General features: G+C 32.9%; 1 long non-coding RNA gene across 1 annotated transcript in view; it reads right to left on the bottom strand.

The window, feature by feature from the left end:
* Window positions 1–695: 695 nt before the first annotated feature.
* The window catches only part of LOC108965862, a 52,314-nt gene continuing 38,369 nt past the window's right edge, over window positions 696–14,640 (bottom strand). Inside the window, exon 2 of the long non-coding RNA XR_001993143.1 lies at window positions 696–902. This is a non-coding gene — a long non-coding RNA (uncharacterized LOC108965862). The remainder of the gene's footprint in view (window positions 903–14,640) is intronic.

Raw genomic sequence — 14,640 nt, 5'->3', positions numbered from 1 at the left:
TATTTATTTTTTGATTTTATATATATATAAATTTTTTCTCTTTGTAGCTAATTACTGTTTCGAGTATGTTTCTCTAAGACTTAGGCGTCTAATTGTTCGCCCGGTCACCTGTTAGCGCCGATTTAGCAGCTTCAGGCAATTATACGATTCACCGAAGCGTCCTGCGGAAGCGCTTGGGTTTGCAATTAATTTGTACAAGAATCTCACTTGGCACGCTACCACGGTCAACTCTGTCATTGAATTCTTATTTACATGATAGTATTTGTGTGTGTGTGATGTCTTGTTTACCGAAAGGATATTTCTATGGAAAGTTATTACACACAAAAACGCACAAAACGCTCGCTGCTTTCATTTAAATATTAAAAACTTGCGCAGCGTGGCTCGTTAGTGCACTTTTCAACACTCGTTTATTTGTTTTTTTTTTAGTTATTTTCTTTGTTTTTATTTATTTTGCTTGGTTTTGTGTCTATTTATTTTGTTTGGCTTTGTGATTTGTTTGTATTTACTTTTTTTACTGCGCTGGTTGTGATTTCTCTTGCGTTAACGCGTTGACATGTCTTTCATAGCTCGAAAAATGCCGTCCGCACTGTCTTAGTGTGGCATCTAGTTGTTGCTGTTTCTTCAGAATTTTTCGTTGTCGGATTAACACTTACGTATAAAATGTAGAAGCTCTGCTTCAGCTCATATCTCATATCTCTTGCTATTTGCAGTTTTTGTAATTGTTTTTGTTCGCATTTTCTCATTCGTGTGGAATGTGTAATCTCTTGTTGCATAATTTTACACATTTTTCTATTATTTACTTTTGTTGATATTCGTTGATTGCCATTGTGCATTGAACCCATATTGTACGGGTCAGGTTTTTTGGAAGATTTACAGCTAAGAGCGCGCTGTTGGCGCGTGGTCTGTAAAGGAAAGAGAAATACCGATAATTATTAATTTTAGAGAAGTTTGTTTGTATTCAATTTTTTGATTATAAAAATTTTTGATTATAAAATAAAATAAAATAAAATAAAATAAAATAAAATAGAATAAAAGAAAAAATAGCGTTCGATTTTTAAACCATTTTCTAACTTTGTCAAATTTTTCAAAATATTACGAATTTTAATTTTTAATTTTTTCTTGCTTCATATGAAAGACGTATAGTATTTAAAAAATATTCATGAAATATTTGAAGTAAATCGGCTAACTAGAACATCAGATATTCTGGCAACTGCAACGAAAAAAGTAGTTTCAGAAAATATATACGTTGCCATGACACTATTTTAAAAAATAATTTGAATTTCGAAAAATCCTTTTATTGAGATATTTTTAAATTTCAAAATTATTAAAAAAAAGTTCGTTTATACTTTTTATTTTTTTATATTATATTTAAGCTATGCACGTATAACAAAAATTAATTTTTCGATCCATATTTTTAAAAAAATTTTTATAGGGAATTTACTAACGATTGCTAATTAAAATAAGTATAATATTTCTCAGAAGAAATCTATATGCTAAATATTTGTTGAGATCATACAAAGGAATATTGCACCACTGTGTGAATTTGCAATAACGTATCTACACTTTTCAATAGCATTCACAGATTACTCATACGCAGTGTAGGTTGCAATGAAATTTCAATTAATATGACGTTTTTATATTGGCACTTATAGGAGCTAAGAATTTTAATGTACACTTGTTTATTGAATCTACTTAGTCGACCATAGAGTACATAGATTACTCATACGCCATGACGTCAGGCTTATTTTGAAGTCATAAGCAGGTGTGTTTGCTCCTACTTAAAGTTAATTAAGTATTAAATGAGTGCTAATTGCAATGCAATGTATTTTTCAAATATTTAATGTAAAATTATATACTTTATGGATTTTTATTACAAAAGAAAAATTTTATATAAAAAAGTTAATAGGCATTTACATTAAAGGGTGAATTTAGGCTGACGAAAATATTTTTAATCAATTAGAATCAATTTAAAAATGAAGTGATTTTTATGAATTTTAAGTTAGGTTGAACTGGCATGGTTTCAAGTCATACATATATGTATGTATAGGTTTGTTTATAACGCGCAATATAGGTTTCTCATCAATATGAGCTAAAGTTTATGTCGTACAGTACAACAACGTATTTTGCGAAGCTCAATAGAAACTTCATATAATATGATTGTGATACTTCCTTTAGCCCCTTTAACTTTGAAATTCTAAGATATCTACGCCGAGCTTTAGATAATACCGAACTTAAGCAGAGTAGGAACTCCAACGTCCCTCTCCTGCCTATTTACCTGCTCTTTCTATATGTATCATCTTTAATAATGCCCATAAGGCTCGCATGTGATGCTGATAAAATGTCACCTGTGACCAGACCAACAAACATCCTGTAGTTCAGTTTTCAAAACACTTCGTAGAAAATTTCAGCGCTTCAATATCTGATCGAAATCTACAGAATTTGCTTGATAAGTATCAGCATTAAAAATACCAAATGTGAGCCTGAGATATTTACTAATAACACCATCTGATCAAATCTGACTCGGACTGACAAAAAACCTACATTCCCAGCTATTTTGAGACAACTCTTGATAAACGCCTTCAAGGATCAGCTTGCAAGCTTTTACTAACGTGCCAACGCCTAATCAAGTTATTCATACATTTGTTATAGTCCTTGGCTGAATCTTTATGGTATGTCTTTTAATGCCTTCAATCCTGACGCGTTAATTGAAACCAATTTTTCAGTTTTGTAGACAGAAAAGAATGCAAAGAGCCAAATATGGTAAAGACGGTGACTGAGCCACGACTCTGAGTTCGTGTTTGGGCAGAAAGTTAGACAAAATCATGCTCTTGCCTACAAAACCGGTCGTTTCTGACGAAATGCTACAGGTACATAGATGTCTAAAAGTGGCCATGAGGAAAACCTTCAAATTTTATGAGATGGTATTAATCTTATTTTTATATGGAGATATTTACGCCTTTACTAGAAAAACTAGGTCAATAAAGTACGACTTAACAAAAGCAGCATGTTGAGCTCGTGTATAAATGACTATACAAAATATATTTTGACATTAATTAATGCATTGCTGATATACATTCTATAAAAAGTTAACAATCATTCTACTATCTGCATGCAATATTTATCCAAAAATAGCATGATAGTGCACAATATTGGCAGGCGAAATTAATAATACAGTTAAACAGAGAGTCTACAATAGAAGCGAGAGCAGAAGGAGAGGAAAGTAAAATTAAAACAAAAAAACATGAATGAAACAAATACTTTCTGAAAATGTTTCGCGTCTAACACGCTTACAAATACTGGCTGATTAAGTACGCTCGCGGCAGGGTTTGGACGCTAAGCAGCGAGTCCTGTCACTCGCAGCCAGACAGACCATAAATTAGACAACTGCAGCTGCAGGTCGGCAGATGTTGCTGGCTATCCACGAATGCGAAATAAAATGGCCAATTGTCAAAACAAGCTGTAATATAACAATAATAAAACCAAAAATACGCGGATAAAAGAATGTGAACGTACTCGTATATATGTATGCATCTATGTGTGTGTAAATATGTTGATATATATGTTTATAAAGCAAAAGCGATAATCAACGTGATATCTGCAGCACTTCTGACTACTACTATAATGAAGTTATGACACAGCATGAGAAAATGGACGAAAAAGTTCAAAGTGAAAATAACAAACGCATTGGATTAACGGTTAAATTGTCATGAAATGGCTAACTAAAGTTCAAGCATGCGAATAAAGCGGTTAACGGCTACAAAGCAGAAAGAAATATTGGAAAAGCGTAAAAGGGTAAGTAAATGAAATGAAGGTCACAAACACAATGCGTGGAAAATTAAGTGAATTGTGGCGAACTGTATTATTATCATTTATTTATGCCTGCACCTTCTTTACTTTTTATGAAGTTAGGCACTTCAGTCGCTTATTTCATTAAGATAACTGGTCCTTTTTCTTTCACTTTGTAGGATCCAACAGTTTGTTAGCAGCAAATTTAAACCCAAATTTTCGCAACGACCTTAAAATTAAGAAGTATGAGTGGAGGCGGTCTAGTCAATGCAAGTGTCTTTCGATGGTGAGTTAATAAAAATTAATTCAAGAAGTTCTTGGAGTGTCATTAAAATTTTGATAAGTATTCATTATTTGACAATAGCAGTCACAGGTAACTTATACGCCACGTAGGTTAGAACTTAAGGGGCTATACCAGTGTGACACTTTCAAAATTTTTTGTTTACTTTTTCGATAGTTTATATATTCAAAAATATCCTGTGAAATCGGCAAGGTCGTATCTTGAATAGTTCTTGAATGGCCGCGTTCTAAACTGCGACCGCTCATGAGTGCAAACGTATAGTATAAGTGCAACTTTAAACGCGTTTTTCTCGAAATGACATTTTTAAAAATTGCTGACATCCTAACTCAACGAGAAATTGACAGATCGACGTCAGTTTTAGTTATAACAGCAGCACATTGCTCCAGAGTCGCAAAAGCAAACATTACTTTTCCTTCGAGAATTAAAAAAATTAATTTAGCAATCCTAACAAATACAAACCTTTTTAATCACTACTAATTGTTTTCTGTTATTCTAAGAAATGTGAAGCTACTTAAACGAAATTAAAATTCTTGGACTTCACTTTGCAACGCTATCTGCTAACAAGTTTCTCCTTGCGCTGGCGTTGTCAATCTACATAACCCTATTATTAATAGAAGGCGCTGGTTCGGCTGCACGCACATTAATCATACAACGCCGAGTTGAGCAGTCTTAAGAACAAAAGGAAGAAAACAAGAGAAGAGGGGAAAATATATTAACTTCGGTTGCATCGAAGCTATAATACCCTTCACAAATAGAAAATGTTTCAATAAAAAATTTAATTTTAACTGGACAGTTTATATGCCATCTACTATATATGCCTATAGTGGTCCCAACGGATCAATTTCTATAAGCGATAATAATCGTTCAGTTTATATGACAGCTGATACTGATGGATTGACTGAGCTGGCCATGCTGATCATTTCTACTTTATACACTCGCATATAATTTATAGTTTCTCTGATATGCTCTAGTTAGTTTTGCAAATTTTGTGGAAAACTTCATATATCCTATTCAAGGTATAAAAAAATATAAAAAGATTTGGACAATTAGTTTGACCTGCCACACAACACGTTTCTTTTTTGCTCTGGGCTTATTCTTTCATTAAGTTTCTGTTCTTGCTTCCTTACCACGCCAGCGTAACTAGTAACTAGCAGACAGCGCTCGCCTGCCCGACACTTCGAGTGTCTTTTTGTAAAATGACTGAGAATTTATGACACACTCTACTAGTTCTATTATTCTATGCCATCCGACGGTTGAAAGAGCTGCGTGAATTTGCGACGTTGACAAGTGACCTTGAGGCGGGCATGGCGCATGGGAGGGGCAACAAGTAAAGCGAGCGCAAAGTTCAGTTAAGTGCTAAGTATATAAGTAGATATGTACATTCATATATGTGCATATGAATATACTTGATAGTACTCGTATCAGGGGTGGAGGAGTTAATGTTGTGGTAGGCGTAAGCCTAGTCGTTATCCGTTTATACATAAATGAACACATATACATATAAATATTATATATGCAAGCGCAGTATTAAAGCTGTAAGAGAAACTTAAACACTTTACTACTAATGTTTATTCCCCACATAATTCCTAATACAAGAAGAGTGTTCAAATTTACCACAAAAATACTTATTTATATTAAAATTACTGAAGAAGTAAGTTGAAAAAAGTTCAATAAAATTTTTGACGTGAATAAAATTTATATGTAACAGCACATTACTCTGTAGAAGTAAGTTAAACTTTATCGTTTGCCTCTTATTTTTTATATTTCATTACCTTTATTCAGTCTAAAGAAGAAAATATTCTTATGAGATTTCCGGGAATTAAAAGTCTTATGTTCAGCTTAATTATGCCTACCCTTTGTCGTCCTTTTACAAAAGAAGTTAGAGTTAGTTCGTATTTATGTATGTATATATCAGGTTAGATAGGGTACTCGGAGCTTATTATCAAATAATGATTTTTATCTGAGGAAGTTTCAGATTCAGAAGAGAGTATCATGCATGGAAGTCTAAGTCCAATAACTAGGAGTATTGAAATTTTCATTTATTTAGGTTGACTCCGGACCATGTGATCCTTTTCTTCAGATTCGAACGAGCACCAAAACAGGAACCGGGAATTTTGGGAGAGAGGTTATTTTTTCGATGAGAATAAGTTTTGCTTTTGTGTATCTAGAAATAAATTTGAAGCAAAAAGCGTTAAATTAGGTCTAAGAAGTGGCTACTATGGTCAACAAAATAACGGCCTGTAGCATATGGAAGATATAGTTAAGCTTTTAATATTCTACAACGTTCCCAAGCAGCTTCGAATACCATCAGGTTCACCAGATTTGAATCCCCAATTCCAGCTATGGGATCAATGAATCTGCACATAGTTAACTTAAACGATATGCTCAAGGATGCGCTGCACAAAAAATGGGTTCAAATAGCTTAAATAAAAATTTCTAAACTTGGCTATTTTATGCCAAAACCCCTAGGAAAAGTATAAAAATGTTAGGGCATCCGGATTCTATTAAATTTTCAATTGACTTGTTATTTTCAAGAAATTCAGCATAGAGTATTGCCTAAGGCAATGGTGTAACATAATCTCCGAAGAAATTGTTCATTTCGAATCACTACAGCCCTTTGACATTTATTTGTGTTTGTTTGTATATACATATAGATATCAATTCATATATATTCGTAACTAGAGCAAAAAGATGGGAACAGTTACACGACAAAAGTGAATAAATCAATTGGTTGTTGACATAAATTAAGACCAAGATGTTAAATGTTGTTTGATGACAGGAAAATTTTACTATTCCAAAGAGATAATTGTTGTTGTGTCTGCAACTTTTATGCAAATTAATAAATAACCGTTACAAATTGTTAAATTGATGTATTCAATCAACTGATATAGTGAAGTCGTTGCAAAAGCGAACCAAAAAAAATTATTTGGACATAATTTCATTTTTTCAAAGAATATTTAAATTTAAGGATTTCAGTTATTCTCTAAACTTAAGAATTTCAATGCTCTCAAATAGCACTAAAACGCTTACTTTTCTAATTGTTTATGACAATTTCTTGAGAAAAAATCTGCAAAGCGAGCTTAAAAATAATTTATTTATTGTTTCAACCAAACAGACATTTCCAAGTAGCTTCAGTTAAGCTAGGCTCATTTGTTGACTCACTCTAACATCATTCCACATCAGCTCTAATTTGCGCATTTTATCGCATTTTGCAAAATAAATTAATATTGGTATTAAGCTCTTGGAAATACCACATGCACACGCCGGTCATGTGCAGTACTGTCTGGAGAAATTTCTTTAGAAAACTAAAACATATTTTACATAATGCACTCTGGGGCATCAGTCTACACGAGCTTGAAGGCATGCCTCACACATTGCTTGCAATGAAAGTTAAGTAGCTTGGCAATTTGCTTTAAGTGTCGCCCACGGGGGGTCAATTATCAAGCTCTGCGATTGCATTTTACTACTTACTGCTTTATTATATGCTCCGGAAGGCGTATAAACCGTCAGCSTTACAGTCTGTTATAAATAAATAAATATAAGGGAAATACCAAGGAATAATAAGGACCAAGCTAATCGATTCAGATTGGATTTCATTACTAGTAGGAAATGATTGAATGCTGTTTAAAATATTTGTAATAACTTTAGTTACTCTTTTATTATTATATCTTATTATAAAAGCTATTATTGTAAAGATTAAATCAGAATTTTCCTTTGGGATACCTATAATAATTTTCATCGTTTCCTTGGTAGTTTTGTCAAATAAATTTGGAAGTTAAAGAAAAACTAAGGTTTGACTGAATTATGTAAAAGGAAATATGAATTTATCTCATTAATGTGGTATACAAAACCTATTTTCTCTATTCGATTGCTCTATTTGCTTGTTCGATTCGCCAGTACACTAGTTTTGGCGAGTAAGAATGCATTAAAATAAATTAAAATATTTTTCTTTTCGAATCTACAATAACTCTATAGTAGAATTATCTTAATTACGGCAACGTCAAAAGGGTTAATAAAGAAGCCTTTGAAAATCGCGGGACAGTATGAAGAAGATATCATATGATCTAAACACCTCTTATGGATAGATATCTGAATAGATTTTGGTTAATGTTTAGGGTATAAAGCATGCCAGTACTAGACTCGTATCAAAGATCTGAAACTTTTCCAAAAATAGCAAAGAGCAAAGACCTTGTACTATTTTCAGGAGTCTAAGTGAAGCAATTTATTTTAAATGACCGGGCTTGAGGGCAGAAAATTCTTGAATTTTTCACCACGATAATAAGCCGTTATATTCTTGCATGATTGTGAGTGAGTTTATTGCCAAACTTGGAAAGAGAGTCTTGACTGAGCTGCCGTATTGGTCAGATTTCACTCAGAAATGTGCTGCAGGCAGGATCAAGTGCATAGTACCCTATCTGCCTTTGGTATATAAGTATAACTGGCTTGACCTCGCAAAGGATGGAAGCAGTTTCGAGTTCTTGGGCAAGACCGCTTCAAATAACTGTTCAAAGCTTAGGAATCAATTTAACATATTCTCTTTCTTTCTCTATCTCTCCGTCGCTTAAATTCCATTTGAATCTATTCAAACTTTGTTTTTTCAAATTTCTGTCAACAAAATTCACTTTCGACTAACGAAAAACACATTTTGCGTTGATTCAATTGGTCCTTTAACATGGACAATTTTTGATTACTTTCGTATAAACAAACTCCCATCTACTCGACTGTGAATATAAATATACATACACATATATACACAATGCGAAAAAACATTAGCGTTGTAACTTTTTCTGGCACGTGCTTGCAATTTGTATCCATTCGCTGGTTGAAAGAGATCGCGTGCTGTCACTGACAGCTTGTGACCTAGCATACACTCCCACTGACATATAAATATATAAAAAAAATATGTAAGTGTGTTCATAGAAGTTCGCTAACTGCACTCCTGCTAGTCGATGCGTCCTGCTGTTCAGGCGTGAATGCGAGTAAAGAAACTTGATTTGGGAAAAGATCTCCACTGATATTGGAGGAATATTGGATATATACACTGCTACATTCCTTGTATGTTAGGTCTTAGTAGTTGTGCAGCCGATAAGTTGGCTGATAGCCAAATAATTCTTGCCGATTCACTGAAGTGTCTGTCATTGATGACAAGTGGGTGTGTACAGTGTTGAAAAACATCATATATTAGCACTCTGAGTAGTGACACTACTAGTACTACTCATATATGTTTTTTTACTGAAACTAAAAAATGTTTTACAAACATATGTACTTAGACGAACTTTATACTTGAGTTCTGACATGCTCATTTTTTTAAGTTTATGTACAAAATTGTTTGTAATGAAAAATCGTAACCTCACGCATTTGTTACTGGCAAACTTTCTTGCAATATGGCCGCCAACCAATTGCTTGCACGCTTGCAAACTTTTTATTTTTAATAAAACGCCGAATTTATTGCAAAGGAAGTGCACAAGTGAAAGTTTTTCATTCAGCTCTTCAAGCTGACGTGAATGCAATTGCATTAAAAAATGATTGCAACTTACTAATAAATATGTTAAGAGAAACAGTTGCAATTGTAGTTGAAATAAATTAAACATTTTATTTTTTTATTGAAAGGTTAAAAAGTTCTGAAAAGATTTGAATCCTTTAAGCAGAACCAAGTAACTGACTGATTGGAAGTTTTGCTCATAATAAAGGCCATGTAAGCACATTTAATCGAATATGTGTTCCAAATCTTCATTCGGTGTATTCAACGTTAGTACTTACCGGCGACGACCTTACCCGACCGTTCTCAAAGGCACAGCGGATCAAAAGAATGCGCTGATCAGCACCCCGAAAAAAGAAGAGCATTTTTCAGTACAATTTGTCAGTGTGGAATGGACACACTAACCACTTTGGTAGGGTCCACTTAGTGTGGCATAGTGGCCGCAAAACTAAAAATCATAGAATCACCCAGAGCTAGGAATTTTGTAATTAAAAATTTTGGGATTAAAAATTAAATTTTAAACAAATTTAACACAAGTATTTGGTGATAAAGACCATTCAGTTAAGGTCGTGAAATCGTCGGAAGCTTGCCTAATGCGAGTCATCCATCTGCCTCTGTTAGAGACGTCGAAAAAGTTAAAGATATAGTGTTTGCGTGTCGTTGAAAATAGATAGATAGCAGAAGATCTCGACAGCTCTTACGGATCACACTAACACATTATGGATATTGTTTTGGGTACTTAAGAAGCGTGTGAATGCTACGCCGTTTTGCAAAAATGAATAAGCTGATATTTACGGTTTTCTTTGATTACCGTCGTGTGATTCGTCATGAATTTGCTATTCGAATTCTATATGTCAATCGGTCAATGAGAAATACTACCATATTTGACCGTTTTGAAGTGTTTACGTAAAGCCATTCATCGTAAGCGACCAGAAAACGAAATCGAAAGACTTCGCTTGGCCACCGTATAGCCAGATTTGGCTTCCTGTGACCATTTTCTGTACTCAAAACTGAAAAATTCGCATAGTGGAATGCGCCAAGGGTGTGTGAAGCCATGCGCTTATTGTATTTCAAAGATGATAACACAAAAATGTATTATAATCCGTAAAAATGTACTGATCAGTTTTTATCGGTTGCTATTTGTACAACGGTCTCTCTCTCACACCAAATAAGAATGCATTCAAGAAATGTAGATAGCTCTATTTGGCAAGAAAAATTTTAGAACTATATTTTACTGAAATATTATTTTGCTGACGAAAAGAGCAGTTGAGGTGGAATTATTCAATAACTTATTTAGCATTTAATCTCCAGAAGCTCTATAAAGCAAACAGTTTTTCGCTTACTAGAATTTTCCATTATCTGAGCTATTTTCTAAAAATATTTGATAATTAAAACAATTTTTTATTTGATATCATGTAAAGTTATGCTTAGCACGCAGTTAACAACTGCGCCCATATTAAATTGCGCCACATCGTCGCACAAATCTCAATTACTCATACGCCATAGTGTAATTGAATTCAATTCATAAGAAGCTTTAACATACTATTGTTCATAATTCTGTTTATTATTGTATGTATTTCCGATTTATTATAAGCATTAAGAGACTGCGAACACGGTTCAATGCACTTTGGGTGCCGAAATCTAACGAAATCGAAATCGAATTGTGTGAATGCAATTAATTATTAATTACATCAACGTTGTCAATAGAAACATACTGCTTGCGATTGTTGTTGTTATTGCTTTACGTGATGGTTATAGCAGCGACAACAATTTTATGCTGTGCACATAGTGCAAATATTTCAAATTTCAATTCAAATGTGATACAAATGAACAAATATGATTGAGTCGCAATGCGCCAGCTGATTACTAATGTATGCAAATATAGAAACTTGTTGATTAGGGGTGTCCATATTTGGGTGGAATTTAAGATTTTCAATTTTGGTATGAAATAACGGTACTCTGTATAAAGTATAAAAATGAGGAGGTAGATATCAATGAATTTATATTTTTTAATATCAAATTTTCTGAGTAACATTTTCCATAAAGAGCTTAAACTAAAAAATTCAATAAAAAAATTATTAAATATAGTAAAAAATATTTTTTTTTGTATAAAATATTATTAATTATAAATAAAATAAAAATTTTCAAAATTTTGATCAAATTTAAACGTAATCCAAATAATTTTCAAAAAGAAAACCAAAAAAAAGTAATAAAAAAAAAAATAAAAAAATTGGAACATCCCTAATATTATTATACTAAATGCGCTTCTTTGTATGCTAATAAAATGTTAGACATTATATATTCTCACATATACATAGACATACATATATGTGTTTGTAAATATTAGTTGATAAAAATACATACTTACATATATATTATGTATATGTGTATATAGTATAGCTGCATTAAAAATCGCTTCTAACAAATATGAATTTATTTTGCATTTTAAAGGTCATATGCACTTGTGAGCCCAAGCGCAATTGTTACGTGGAAAGAGTGGGCAGCGGAGAAGGGTGCGTGTGTCAATTTGTGTTATCAAACGTGAGGTGCGTGGCGAAGTGGCACAAAGCAATTATTTTTAACATACTGATGTGATGCCATACATGCGTCTATACTGACCTATTCAAACATATTTATATATTTATATACACTACCATACATATGTTTACACAAGATTACTTGAGAGTGTTGAATTCACCGCGGAAACTTTAAATAATGGAATTGCTGAGTAGATGTGCATATAAAGTAATTCGTTTCTAGCGTTTGTGGTTTCAGTGGATTTGTAATATAAAAAGTAATCAGTGAAATGTTCCATACAAATTGGTTTATTATACTTTTTAATGTAGTTTTGGTGAAGTTAAGAAGAAGTTCGTGTTGGGTGCTGATTTTATATGTAAAAGTACGAATCTCTAATTTAGAGGAAATAAATACAGAAAATTGGAGGGCTGCAAAGGAACCTTAAAGAGAAAAAAATAATAATTTTGCCCAATAAAATCGTTTCACTATAGTAGGCCGAGAACTTTTCAACTGGCCTATTATGTCTGTTATTATACCAAAATAGGCTTCATATGATTCACTAACTGTTCAAAATTGTGCCAATCAAATCGAATCGTAATCAAAGCAGAATAACACTCACTCACGTGCCTTACACACCACCAATCGATTTCCAAGCCACCAGCAATGCTAATCACACCAATAACAACAACAACGATGACGACGATAAGTATATAAGCATTTAAGTGTGAAAACAGTCAATTGACCAGGTACTAATTTAACCGAAATTGTTTGGTAAACTCGTGTCTGAATTTTGGGTATTTTGTGTGAACTCCCTCGCATACACTTGTATTTGATATGTATGTATGTATGGTTTGGTACGTGAATGTACATATACATAGATATGTACAAAACATATTTCACAAGTAAGGTGACTCATATGGTGGTAGATAGAATAGATAGAAAATCTGTAAATGGCATTTAGAGGAGTACTCAGAATTTAAATAATATTTTTTTTTTTATAAGAACTATTTTCAAGAAACAATGTTTGTGTAAAAAAAAATTTATATTAATTTCCGTTTTAATTACCTAGTTTGAAGCACCCTATATGAGTCTATTAACAATAGCTTGTTAAACATTATTTCCTATCAATTCAGCAAGCACGAATTCACTGGAAGTTTATATTGAAAATATAAGCAGAAAAGTTTAGTACAAAATATAAAATACACATAATCAGAAATTGAACTTGATCATCACACCTGCTCCTTTCCGCTGCGTAAACGAAATTTGGCTTACTTCAAAAACATCAGAAATCTTGTGAGCTGCTCTAATAAATATTTTCGCGACATAGATGAGCATGGGCACAGAGTTATAGAACTATAACTTAAGCATTTTAACTCTATTTGTGATAATATTTATTGACTACCTTGAAAAGGTAGTGCTTTACCAACAGCGACTATAATGTTATATAGTGTTATTGGACCGTTTGAAAGATGAAATCATCGCCATTGCTTTCGCATCCACCGTATTCACCATTTTTCCAACAAAATGTGTTTAACTATGATAGGTCAAGTAACTTTTAATTGACCCGCTACATGTAAAGGAGCATCCAATTTGGAATTTGTGATAAAAAAGAGACGTTGCGTTTGTTGATTGTTCAAAATCTCACCGATTTTTACCAATTTTTTTAAAAAGCGTTCAATGTCAAAATCATGCGTCATGATTTCTATGTTAGATAAAGAGGGACTGTCGCTTAGATATAAGATGTTTCCACCTCTTAACGAAACTTCCGTCAATACACCAAATCTGTCTGAGATCCTACGAGAACTAAATTTTAAATAAAATTTGGAGGCATCTAAAGATCTTATTAACTCAACCTATACACAAAAAAAAAAAAAAATTCAATTCATATTCTTTTCAATTCATATTTTATACTCTAAATAGGGTAAATTAAGTTTTTCACGGAGTTTATACTATCCAAAAGCAAGTCGGAAATAATCAAAATCGAATCTTTTTAAGGATAACTTTGTTACTTGAAAAAATAAGTCAAGCACAGATCATTGTCCACTTCAAAGCTCCAAACTCCGAAGAAATTGTTCATATCTGACCACTAAAACATATAATTGCTATGCACACCAACTAGTCAACATCTAAACATAATATTTTTATACTGTTTTACGCTATAAGAGATGTACTTGTGAAGGATATTACACATTCGGTGGAGCGAAAGTTAAATTTCTTCTTGTTTTATTACTTCATTCACGCTTTTGTAAATTATTGATAATTTTTTAATGGATTGCAGTTTACCCAAAGTAATAGACTGTTAAAAACCACTTTCCTAAGTACATATGCCATTACATATGTACATATGCTTTATGCAAATTCTCTTATGCAGCACGCTTGCAAAATTGATGTGTGGCAATTGTGGCGTGCAACTTAATGAACTACTGAACTTTTCATCGAAACCAATCGATGCTGTTCACACCCAACATCGACTGTCAATGCGGCGGCTGGTGGTGAAAGGGTTTGTTGCGCTAGTAACCACCAACACCAATACGAAGTACACACACAAAGCGAGTTT

This window comes from Bactrocera latifrons, unplaced genomic scaffold, assembly GCF_001853355.1.
Source record: "Bactrocera latifrons isolate USDA-ARS-PBARC rearing strain unplaced genomic scaffold, ASM185335v1 scaffold_15, whole genome shotgun sequence".
Lineage (NCBI taxonomy): Eukaryota > Metazoa > Arthropoda > Insecta > Diptera > Tephritidae > Bactrocera > Bactrocera latifrons.
Note: the sequence above shows the minus strand (reverse complement) of the source record. Positions and strands in the feature narration are given on the sequence as shown.